The following is a 12,903-nucleotide window of genomic DNA, read 5'->3' as shown; positions in this document are numbered from 1 at the left end:
TGATTTCCTGACTTTGTGGTATGAATTTCTATGTAGGAGACTGCTGTTTTTACTTTCTGGACCTGCCTCTGATATTGTCAGATGTTGACCCTGTCTGACCTTAGGCAGCCTGTTTGAGACTTCCAGGAATCTACTCTCTGTGGCTATCTCCTTCAGCTGTTAATCAAGTCACTCTGCACTCAGCAGGCTGGCTTAGACACCAGAGAGTCCCTCTTGGGAGTGGAGTTCTTGGGTCCTCTGATGCTGCTGCTGCTTAGGGGGAGGGTCCCTGCCTGAGCAAGATGGCTGCTGCTGCATGGGGGATGAGTCAACACCGGGATCCTGCCGGCCACTCTCTCAGTTCTCTCCCCAAAGCCTCCTTCCCCAGTCTCTCCTCAGGCGTTTCCAGCCCAATCTGCCCCTGCCTTTGCCAGAGGCCAGGGTAAGTGGCTGAAAATAAAAATGTTTGCATTAACCCTTTAAACGGCTCTTTGCATCTCCAGCTGCCTGTTTCTGTTAGAGAGAAACCCTGCTGCTTTTTGCAGCAGGCTGTTTTCTGTGTACTTATTGGCCTCTGGTGCTATAGGCTGGAGAACCACACTTTCGGTTTAGACCCTGCTCTTCTCAGGGGGATCCAACTGGCCCCTCAGTATCCTTCTGGTGCTGCCACCTGTGGGTGCCCTGCCTGCCTTCCTGAGTCTCTACAGCACTCCTTACCAGTTAGATTTCACTAAAGCTAATTCTTCCGTCTCCGAGGTTATAAGGCTCTTCTCTCGCCGTTGTTCAGTTGTTTGTTCCAGGTGATTTCTCCACAATTTAGTCGTAATTCCAGGTTGGTCCTGGGAGGAGGTCAATGTGACTTCCACTCATTCCTCCGTCATCTTGATTCTTCTCTCCCCCACCCTGTATATTTGTAAAACATAAAATAAAAAGGTAAAAATTGATAAAGAAGTTACTCAAACAAGAAAAGTAGAAACAACTCTTTGAAATATGGGTAAAGGATCAGAACAGGTGATTTACAAAAGAAACAGAAGGATCAATTAACACATTGACTCTCAACCTCACAAATACTCAGAGAAATGTGAACTAAAACCACAGTGAGATATATCCTGACCCAACAGATTCCCAAGAAACTAAAATTGACACTATCAAGAATGATAAGAATGCGAGGAAACAGAAAGTCTCATATTTTCTATTCAACAGAGTGTGAATTGGGGAAAGATTTTGGAGAGCCATTGGGTAATTTTTTTTTTTTTTTAAACTGACCACACATCAGCAATGACTTAGCAATTTCTCTTTCAGGACCTAGGAGAAACTCTCGTATAGGAACTGGGGGAAAAACTTGTACATGAATTCTTTTTTCAGCATTTTATGCAGTGGTAAAAAATGGAAACAAAATCTATCAGAAGAGTAGATAAATAAATTGTGAGTGATTTAGATAATGTATAACTGATTACATTTATCAACCTGGGTTAATTTAAAAACATAATTTTTAGGGAAAAATCCAAGGTACAATATGATGCTATATATGTAAATAAAAGGTCTCTATAGATGGTTATTAGATATACATATTTGTTGAAAAATATGAAATAGAAAGATAAACCTGAACTTGAGGAAGCACTACTTCTAGGATTGAAGGAGGGTGGCAAAAGGGTTCAAGTATTCTGGACAGACCTTGTATCTGAAAGGCCTCTTTTCTTAAATCTAAAGATGATAAAATATTAATATTTGAATGTGACAGCCACACAGTACACATGATCACTCAACAGTGTCTACTGTCCCCATTGACTAGTATAGGAGGTCATCATTGTTCATGCATGCACATTCCAGTCCACTCTCCTAGGCTGCCAGGTTACATCAATGTTGCACACACCATTCTAGTTATATTAACAATGACTGGACTTTTCCTGGACAGACCTCATAGGCTTTTGCATAAGTCAGTGAGACTCTACAGAGAGAATGTCACTATAATTCCTGATTTTAGGATCGTATGAGAGGAAAGAGTACATCCCCTGTATTGAGTAGTATTAGAAAGAGCCACAGGATCAAGGTGTTCTGTGGACAGAGATGAGAAATGTGTTGAGTAATATGTACATAGACAAAAGAAAAAGAGGTCTGGTGTCCTCACTCCATCTCATAGCTGGCACCTCCAAGTCCTCCTATAGATTGGACGAGCCCAGAGAAAGTTGGGGAGCAGATGCATAGTAGACTGATCTCTGCTATTTATTGTTATGGGGGCATAAAAATAAAACTAAGTAGTGATAGAAAATTTTCAAAATACTTATTTCTTTAATTCTTGACCTTATGGGCTGATATTCTACTTCCTAAATTTCTATTTGGATGTGGAGACTGAGTTGGGTAGCAAGGTCCTCTGAACTGTAGGCTTTTCCCTTCTTCACACTCCCTTTCCTACATTCCAATTAATTCTTCTACCTGGTAGTGCTGATGGTGGTATTAGAATTCCCTGCATTTCTTTTACTCATTATTTTAATTTTGAGAGAGCTAAGTGATCCCATTAATGTTCTAATACAGGAATTGTTCTCTTTATAGCATTTTGTATCTTCTCATTTCTGCCTCCTAGTTGTACATCCAGGCACTAACCTATACCATAGCATCTGTGAACCAGAAACTGTGAAGTGAATAATTGTCAGCACTATTTTCCTGGGCAGGCACAATTTCACATTATACTGTCTTACTAATAATTTTTGTTATTAATATTATCAAATGATTTAGACAAGAAGTAGAACATTGGAACTGTAGAAATAAAGCATGCACTCCTTTGTACCTCTCTCTAATATGTCACAGACTCCATTGGGTAAAATGTTCCTCTTTTAAAAGACACTACCACACAATTTGACACAAGGCAATGTGAGGGAACAAATTAGACAAGAAAGCTATACTGTATCGTTTGAGTCATTTCAAGTTCAAAGTGTTAAGTGCAATATAGGAAGTCATAAATACCTTTCAATCAAGTGGCCTAGTTTTGATTTATTGATGACCATCCTTTTAGGACCCATCGAGCTCTTTTTATCGCCAAAGAGCTAGAGATGTATTTCTGTGACTCATTCCCATCATGCCACAAAGTACAAGGTGAGGAATGGATTTTTTTGGATAAAATTATAAAGAATTTGACTTGAACCCAACTTATCTTTGATGTAATACAATTACATGGGAACATTATTGAACTGTATGTGGGGCAATATCTTATAATATTGGGCTTTTAATGTTACTTGAGATAAAAGATTTTTCCATTTCTAGTGAAGAGGAGATAGATAAATGGCATGTTCAGAAATCATTCACATATGGCTCTAGGTCACAGGGTTGCCTTGTACCATAATGCATTTCATTTGAAAATGGTGGTCTGGCAGACAAATTGTGTGCTGAGAAGAACTGTGTAATACATTTGTGTAAGACATCCTTCCAAAAGCCAATGATTCTTTTTCTGACTGTCTGTACTTGTACCTTTGACCATATTTACTGTTGTTTAGTCAGACTACCTGCATGACCAACACCTTTGAAAATGAGAACTTTAGGAACTGAAATTATTAAATTTAATTCTTTGGAAGAGTTATTTTTAATGAAATTTATAAGGTCTGAAAATATTTCCAATACCACGCTTCAGTTTAGTAGTATTGTGTTTCTAGACAATTGTTTTCTGCTTTTTTAGGATTAGATTATGATAGTGATCTATAATAAATCTATAAAATTTATTTTATTTTTAATTTTTGAATCTAGATTAAATAAAGGACATTTATGGATGTGTTCAGCAAATTCTGTTTAATTAGTAAATCCATAAGTTTCACTTACATATGTGACATGATCAGTACATCTAGAACTTGGGTGTTTAGTAAATATTCTTCTTCTTCATGTCATCTGCTTATTATTTAAAGACTTTTTATGGAGAATTTTTCAAATGTACTTTGGAGGTAACCTCTAGATCTCATGAGATTAAAGTTGACACTATTGTTGAAATGATAGTTGTAGGTTTATAGATGTGCTTTTTCCAGGGGCCATAGCAGTCAGTGCTTCTTCACACACACCGTATCCTTAGCACAGGTATGCAAAGACTTCTGATTTACTTTGGACTTACTGTGATTCACTTAAATGCATATGATGGCCTTTCTTTCATTATGCACATATATAGCCACTATGCTGATTACAGAAAGGATGAGTAAGGGAAACATATATTGTGTGAATCAATTTTCATAGATTAAGTTGTCCAGAACTGATGAATGTTTGGAACACCAGGTTTATGTCTGCCCTGTGCTCGGGAGTACCTGCCTCCTATCTGACATGGCTTTTACATGTTCAGAAAGATGGATCAGGGCCTTCTTCTGCCTCAATTTTAGTAAAGACATGAAGTCCTTAGAATCACTGAGAACATGCTAGTCTGATGGCCCTCCCTTGACTACTAAATTAAAACATAATACATTTGAGCTAAGTATAAATGGCTGTCTTAACATTATTATCAAACAGTTTTCTATTTATTTTGGAATTTAAAAAATCCAACCATGTTTTTACATGTCAGGAATAGAAGGTGGTTAATGAATTATTATTACTTACTTTTCTGAGAAACAAGTAAAACCCCATAACTATCATAGTTGATGAGTCAAAATATGGCCATGAAATTAAGGTTGATATCATTTTCAAGTGACTGTTTTCATGACCTTACAGGAGCTTGTCCATACTTAAAAAGTAAGATTCAAAGAGGAAGACTGCCTTGTCTAGCATTTAATTACTGAGTACTGCAAGCCTGGAGAATAAACTGAATTGAACTTAAAGGTTAGAAAATTACTTTTGAATATGTGTTCTGCACTAGCTAGTTTATTTGCGACTTTGGACAAATCATTTAATCATTTAAGCCTCTGTTTTTCCTTTTCTATTAATGAAATAAAAATACCTGCCTAATCATTAGGTAGGAGAAATTACTTTGAAAATTGTAAATTTTATTCTCACAGAAGTTTAAGTGGGTCAAAATTTAAATTCTAAGATGGAGCTCTGATAAACCGTAAAATATTAACCAACTTTATATAACTGAACTTGCCTTTGCATTGAAGATTTAAACACCCAAGAATAAATAACTACTTTCTTGCATTCTAGTGTATTCACTCTGATACTAATTTTCTACTCACATTTATATGTTATTGTATTAGAAATTGTACTGTGCAAAAATGGAGCCATTTTTGGGACAGTTCTCAACTGTTAGGGTTTCTTCCTCTTTTCTTTTCTACTCTTGTTTTCCAGGGGCGTTTTGAACAAGAGAAGCTTCTGAAGCAGTGTGGGCAGTTGGTCTGCAGCTTTTCCTGTCGGAGTTATGCTTTGTACCATTGTTAGTCTCTGTCACAGTGTGGCAGATTTCTACATCTGCTTGTTTGGAAGGATTTTTGTATCTGCTGAGGTGTGGCTGGTCCCACCTTATCATTGGGGGCATTATGCTGGTATGTGGCACCTATCGTGATGTACGGGCAAGCCTCTATGATTCTAGAATGGAAATTCTAGAATTAAAATATATAATGTCTGACACAGAGCTGGTCAGTAGAACACCAAAAGATGCTGAGAATCAAACCCTAGCTCTGTTATGCAATAGTAATACTGACTCTTCGTAATGATAAGCACCGATTATCCCTGTCAAGATGATAACACCTTCTTTTGCCCACTTGTTTACTGGTATGAGGAGTCCAAGAGGCCCATGGCAGCAAAAACTCAATGTTTAGTAGCTGCCTTACTGTGTATCTTGCTGCAATCAGTCATTTCCTTCTGGACACAAAGACCTTCAGAACCACTAAGCTTAGAGATGCAGAAATGGAAAGCATAAATTCTCCAAATGTCAGAAAGAGGAACAGAAAACAGGTAAACTCTATTTCTACTCCTTTCTTATGTACCCCATGTGTTATGCTGGTTGGGGACCCAGCAAAATAAATTGGCTGTTACTTTAAGGCTTATATTGTATCCTTAGGGCCAATTCCCTACATAGGAGATCATCTCTAAGATTATTTTGAGCTATTTTTGTCAAGGTTGTAAGATTTGTGTCTAGATTCACTTTTTTTTGTATGTATATGTCCAGTTGTTCCTAAATCATTTGTTGAAAAGAATCCCTTTGCCCCATTTGTATAGCCTTTACTTCTTTGTCAATGATCAGTTGACTATTTATATATGGGTCTATTTCCGGGCTCTCCATTCTGAGCATTGATCTATTTGTCTGTTCTTTTGCCAATACCACACTAGCTTGATCACTGCAGCTTTATAGTACCTCTTGAAGTAAGGTAGTTTCAATACTCTAACTTTTTTAAAAGTATATTTTATTGATTATACTATTACAGTTGTCCCATTTTTTTTCCTTTTATTCCCCTCTGCCCTGCACACCCACTCCCTCCAGCATTCCGCCACATAGTTCCCATCCATGGGTTGTACATATAAGTTTTTTGGCTTTTGCATTTCCTATGCTATTCTTAACCTCCCCCTGTCTATTTTGTACCTACCAATTCTTATTCTCTGTACCTTTCCCCCACTTCTTCCTCCTCTCTCTCTGCGCTCATAACCTCCATGTGATCTCCATATCTGTGATTCTGTTCCTGTTTTAGTTGTTTGCTTAGTTTGTTTTTGTTTTTAGGTTCAGTTGTTGATAGTTGTGAGTTGGTTGTCATTTTATTGTTCATAGTTTTGATCTTCTTTTTCTTAGATAAGTCCCTTTAACATTTCATACAATAAGGGCTTCATGATAATGAACTCCTTTAACTTTACGTTACTGGGGGGCACTTTATCTACCTTTCCATTCTAAGTGATATCTTTGCTGGATAGAGTAATCTTGGATGTAGGCCTTTGCCTTTCATGACTTTAAATACTTCTTTCCAGCCTCTTGTCTGTAAGGTTTCTTTTGAGAAATCACTATCTTATAGTCTCATGGGAGCTCCTTTGTAGGTAACTGTCTCCTTTTCTCTTGCTGCTTTTAAGATTCTCTCCTTATCTTTAATCTTGGGTAATTTAATTATGATGTGTCTTGGCGTGTTTCTCTGTGGGTCCAGCTTCTTTGGGACTCTCCGAGCTTCCTGGACTTGCATGAACTTTTTTTTTTTTGGATCACTGTTGTTATGCGGGGCCTTTTGTGGTTCTATATAGATTTGAAAAATATTTGTCCTAGCTCTGCGAAATGTGTCATTGGAATCTTGATAGGAATCGCATTGAATCTATAGATTGCTTTGAGTATTATGGACCTTTTAATGAGGCAAATTCTTTCTATCCATGAACATGGTATGTACTTCCACTTATTTGTATTTTCTTCAGTTTCTTTCTTCACTATCTTATAAATTTCCAAGTATAGATCTTTTACATCCTTGATTAGGTTTATACCTACGTATTTTATTCTTTTTGTAGCAATTGTGAATGGGATTGTTCTCTTAATTTTCCTTGCTATTACTTTGTTATTGGCATATACAAATGCAATTAATTTCTGGATATTAACTTTGTATCCTGCTACTTTGCTGAACTTGTTTGTCAGTTCTAGTAGTTCCTTGGTGGATTCTTTGGGTTTCTCTATGTACAGTATCATGTCATCTGCAAATAGTGACAGTTTTACTTCTTCCATTACAATTTGGATGCCTTTTATTTCTTCTTCTTTTCTGATTGCTGTGCCTAGTACTGCCACTACCATGTTGAACAAGAAGGGAGAAAGTGGACATCCCTGTCTTGTTCCTGATCTTAAGGGGAATGCTTGTAGTTGTTTGTTGAGTATGATGCTGGTAGTTGGTTTGTCATATATGGCCTTTATTATGTTTAGGTATGTTCCCTCTAATCCCACTTTGCTGAGAGTTTTGATTATAAATGGGTACTGGATTTTTATCAAATGCTCTTTTTCTGCATCTATTGATATAATCTTGTGGTTTTTATCCTTCATTTTATTTATGTGGTGAATGAATATTTAATGATTTGTATATGTTATACCAAACTTGGTCCCAGAAAAAATACCACTTGATCATGGTGTATGATCTTTTTGATGCATTGCTACATTCGGTTTGCTGGCATTTTGTTGAGGATTTTAGCATTTATGTTCATTAGGGATATTGGCCTAAAATTTTCTTTGTAGTGTCTTTATCTGGTTTTGGAATTAAGATGCTGATGGTCTTGTAAATGAGTTTGTGAGCCTTCCATCCTCTTGAATTTTATGAAATAGTTTGAGAAGGAGAGGTAATAGTTCTTCATGGTATTTTTGGTAAAATTACCTGTGAAGCCATTGGGTCCAGGTCATTTTTTTTGTTGGGAGTTTTTGATTACTGCTTCAATTTCACTAGGTATAACCTGTGTATTCACATTCTCTGATTCTTCCTGATTTAGCTTTGGAAGATTGTATACTTCTAGGAATTTATCCTTTTTTCCAGGTTGTCCAATTTGTTGGCAGACAGTTGTTCATAATATTTTCTTAAAATTTTTTGTACTTCTTTGGTGTCACCTTTTCCCCTCTTTCATTTCTGATTTTATTTATTTGGGTACTTTCTCTTTTTTTCTTGATGAGTCTTCTTAAAGGTTTGTCAATCATTTTGATTTTTTCAAAGAACCAGCTCTTGGTTATATCGATCTTTTATATCTTTTTTTAAGATTCTATTTAGTTTATTCCTGCTCTGATCTTTATTATTGTCTTCCTTCTCCTCACTTTGGGGCTTATTTGTTATTACTTTTCAAATTCTTTGAAGTGTGAGGTTTGATTGTTTATTTGAGCCTTTTTTTTTTTTTTTTTTTTTTTGAGACAGGCCTGTAATGCTATGAATTTTGTCTTAGGATTGCTTTCCCAATGTTTACTGATTTTGGATTTCTGTGTCCTCATTTTCATTTGTTTCAAGGTATATTTTGATTTCTTCCTTGTTCTCCTTATTGAACCATTCATTATTTAATAGCATGTTATTTAGCTTCCATGTCTTTGCCTGTTTTTCAGTGTTCTTTGATTGATTTCTAGTTTCATAGCATTGTGGTCAGAGAAGATACTTGATATGATTTCAGTCTTTTTAAATTTATTGAGACTTGTTTTGTGTCCTAACATGTGGTCTATCCTAGAAATCATTCCATGTGCACTTAGAAAGTATGTATATTCTGCAGCTTTGGGTGAAATACTCTGAAGATATCAATTAAAGCCTTTTGATTTACTGTGTTGTTTAAAGCTGTTATCTCTTTGTTGATTTTCTGTCTGGAATATCTAACTGTTGAAGTCATTGGTGTGTTACAATCCCCAACTATGACTGTATTTCTGACACTCTCTGCCTTTATGTCCATGCAGATTTGCTTTACATATTTAGGTGCCCTTATATTGGGTGCATAAATGTTTACTAGGGTTATATCCTCTTGTTGGAGTCATCCCTTTATCATTATGTAGTGTTATTCTTTGTCTCTAATATAACCTTGGTTTTAAAGTATATTTTGGTGGATATAAATATTGCTACCCCAGCTTTTTTCCCCTTTTCATTTGCATGAAATATCTTTTCCAACTCTTTTAATCTGTGTGTATCTTTTGACCTGAGATGTGTTTCTTGGAGGCAGCATATATATGGGTCTTGTTTCCTTTTCCATCCAGCTCCCCTGAGTCTTTTGTTTGGAGCATTTAAGCCATTTACATTTAAGGTGATTATTGAGAGGTACTTGTGTAGTGCCATTTTATTGTTAGATTATTTTCCTCTGTTTTTTTTCTTTATCTTTATCTTTTTCTCCTCCTCCTTCTCCTCCTCTGCCTCCTCCTCCTCCTTCTTCTTCTTCTTCTTCTTCTTCTTCTGCTTCTGCTTCTGCTTCTGCTTCTGCTTCCTCTTCATCAAGCAAGTCTTTTAACACTTATTGCAGTGCTGGTTTGGTGTTAACAAAGTCCTTTAGCTTTTTTTTTTGTCTGGAGAGCTACTTACTTCTCCTTCAATGATAGCCTTGCTGGGTAAGGTAGCCTTGGTAGTAGGTACTTGCTTTTCATCACCTTCAATATTTCTCACCACTGCTTTCTAGCCTGAAATGTTTCTGTTGAGTAATCAGATACCAGTCTAATTGGTACTACCTTGTAGGCAACTACCTGCTTTTCTCTTACGGCTTTTAGGATCCTCTCCTTGACTTTAAGTTTTGTCATTTTAATTATGATGTGTCTCAGTGTAGGCCTCTTTGGGTCCAACTTGTTTAGGATTCTCTGAGCTTCCTGGACTTGTGTGTATTTTTCCTTCACCAGAATTGAGAAGTTTCTGGTTATTATTTCTTCAGATAGGTTCTCAATCCCTTGCTTGCTCTCTTCTCCTTCTGGCATTCCCATGATGTAGGTGTTGTTCCTCTTCATGTTGTCCAAAATGTTTCTTAAGCTCTCCTCATTTTTAAAAATTATTCTTTTTTTAAAAAGATATTTATTTATTTATTTATTTACTTACTTACTTACTTACTTACTTACTTATAGACAGATGGGAAGGGAGGGAGAAAGAAAGGAAGAGAAATAGCATTGTGTGATTGCTTCTTGTGTGCCCTCTACTGGGGAGCTGGCCTGCAACCCAGGCATGTGCCCTGGCTGGGAATGGAACCAGTGACCCTTTTATTCACTGGCCAGCGCTGAATCCACTGAGCCACACCAGCTCTGAGCCAGGGCTGAAATTCTTCTTTACTCCTTTGCCTGGGTTTTTTTTTTTTTCCCCCTACCTTGTCTTCCAAATTACTGATTTGATCTTCTGCTTCTTCTAACCTGCTGCTTATTCCTTCCAGTGTATTATTTACTTAAGATATTGTATTCTTTCTTTCTGACTGGTCCTTTTTTTATGATTTCTATCTTTTTTGTAATGATTATAATCATTACTGTAAACTCTCTATCTAATAAATTGCTTGCCTCCACTTCATCTATTTCTTTTTCTGGAGAACTCTCTTGTCCTTTCATTAGGGGTCGGTTTATTTGTCTCCTCATTTTGGCTGTTTCTTTGTATTTTTTTGTATGTATTAGGTAGGTCTGCAATGACTCTAGTGTAGGCCTTTGTCAGATGCTGCTTGTGACTGGTCCTGGTCAACCTATTTGGAGCTATCAGAGATCTATTGCATGTGGCTCCCTCTGCTGGGCTTGTTTGTGTGCAGAAAGAACCAGGCTGCACAGTTAGTCCAGCTTTTACCAGTACCAACCTGGGATAGAGTCAGCTGAATTCTCAGAGCTCTGCCTAAACTGTTAAATTAATCAATGATATAGCCTCCAGCTGTAATCAGCAGCCTTGCTTAAGTACCACAGGATGGGGCTATTGCTTCTCCAGCTGATGCTACTTGGAGAAGAGTGTTCTGCCTGAGAAAGATGGCTTCCGCAGTATAGGGAGTGATTCAGCACAGGGATCCTGGCAGCTGTTCTTTCTGTCCTCTCCCTAGAGCCACCAACCTCGGACTGTCCTTAAGCATCTCTAATACACTCTGCCCTCCCTCTGCTGGAGCCCCTGGTAAGTGGTTGTAAATGAAACTTTCTTATTGGCCCTTCAAGAGGCTCTTTGTGTCTCCAGCCATCTCTGCCTGGTGGATGGAAACCCTGCTGCTTTTTACAGCTGGATGTTATCTGGGTTCTTTTCTGGCTCTGGTGATGTAGGCTGGGGAGCCCATCTTAGGGTTTAGACCACACACTTCTCAGGGGGAACCTCCTGGCCACCTAAATATCCCTCTGGAATTTCAGTTGCCACCTGTGGGAGCCCATCCAGCCTTCTCACACTTCCTCTGCACTCTCTACCAGTCTCATTGTGGTGAAATGGTTTCTTCTGTCTTGCCTTGGTTATAAGGCTTCTCTCCAGCTAGTGTTGAGTTGGTTATTCAAGATGCTTTCTCCACAATTCAGTTGTAATTCCAGATTGGTCCTGGAGGGAGGTTAGTGTAGCTTCCACTTACTCCTCTGCCATCTTGGATCTCAGCTGAATCTACTTTTTAAGATCACTTCATGTACCAACTGCTTTATGTTAGGTTCCTGAGAAGCAGATCCTGAACCAAGGAGTGAGATGCAAGTGATTTATCTAAGAAAATCTCCCCTGTAGAGAGAGCAATAAATAACTAGGGGAATTAGAATGTGGAAGGAGAACCAGATAAGATGCAATTTTGTGTGAAGTTCTGCACTCAGCCTGATCTCATGAGACATATGTGTTTTCCTTGGAGTGTGTTTCAACTTGGGGCAAGAGAAGTGGTCTTTTGTACTTCTCTCCTGGCTATCATTGTTGGCTTCTAGTTATCCCAATTGGAATGTAAACTTACAGGCACTTTTGGCTCTCCACTGGAGCAGCCATCTGAAGGATAGATGGTCACTGTTTGAAGCATAGCACACACAATTTCAGAAGAAGAAGGGAAGTAAGTTCAGTGGTAAAAAGAGTCTGAGAGAGTCTGAGTGTGGCACCAAGGAGATCCACTGCAGATGCTCTGAGGGGCTTGCAGTAGGACAGGGCAACAAGGTTCCAGTACACAATGTGTTTAGACTCCCCTAAACCAATTTGGATATTTCTAGGATGTCCCAATGCCTTGAAGTTCAACCTGAGTTTGGAGAGAGATAAATATCATCACTTTGTTCATCTCTTACTCTTCTCCAGTTTATCCCAGCACCAGAAGGTCTCTTTTCTTTCTTTTAGGGAACTTCTTGTGTCATATCTTTTTCTTCATTTTTCTGTGAGTTACAGAAGAAAATCTGTGATCTTAAATCCCTCATATCATATATTTTCAAAAGTCCTATCTCTATATTTTAAGAAAATGATGTTCTCTTTCAATAAGTCTAGATTCAGCAAAATAAAAAAAAAATACTTGCTTCAGCCTGATGCCTATGTTGACCTAAAAATTCTATTTTGCAACTTCAAGACAAGCGTGGCTCTCCTGAACTTGGTTGGGTACTGCTGATGTCATTGATTCAAAAGGTAGTATTGCCAGAGGGGCAACTTCAATGACCAAAATATTAGTTTGTTTATTAGCTCAATAATGTCCTCCCTGTCA

Source organism: Pteronotus mesoamericanus, unplaced genomic scaffold (genome assembly GCF_021234165.1).
Source record: "Pteronotus mesoamericanus isolate MK-2021 breed Mesoamerican mustached bat unplaced genomic scaffold, CSHL_Meso_final scaffold_167, whole genome shotgun sequence".
NCBI lineage: Eukaryota > Metazoa > Chordata > Mammalia > Chiroptera > Mormoopidae > Pteronotus > Pteronotus mesoamericanus.
This window is presented reverse-complemented; position numbering follows the sequence as displayed.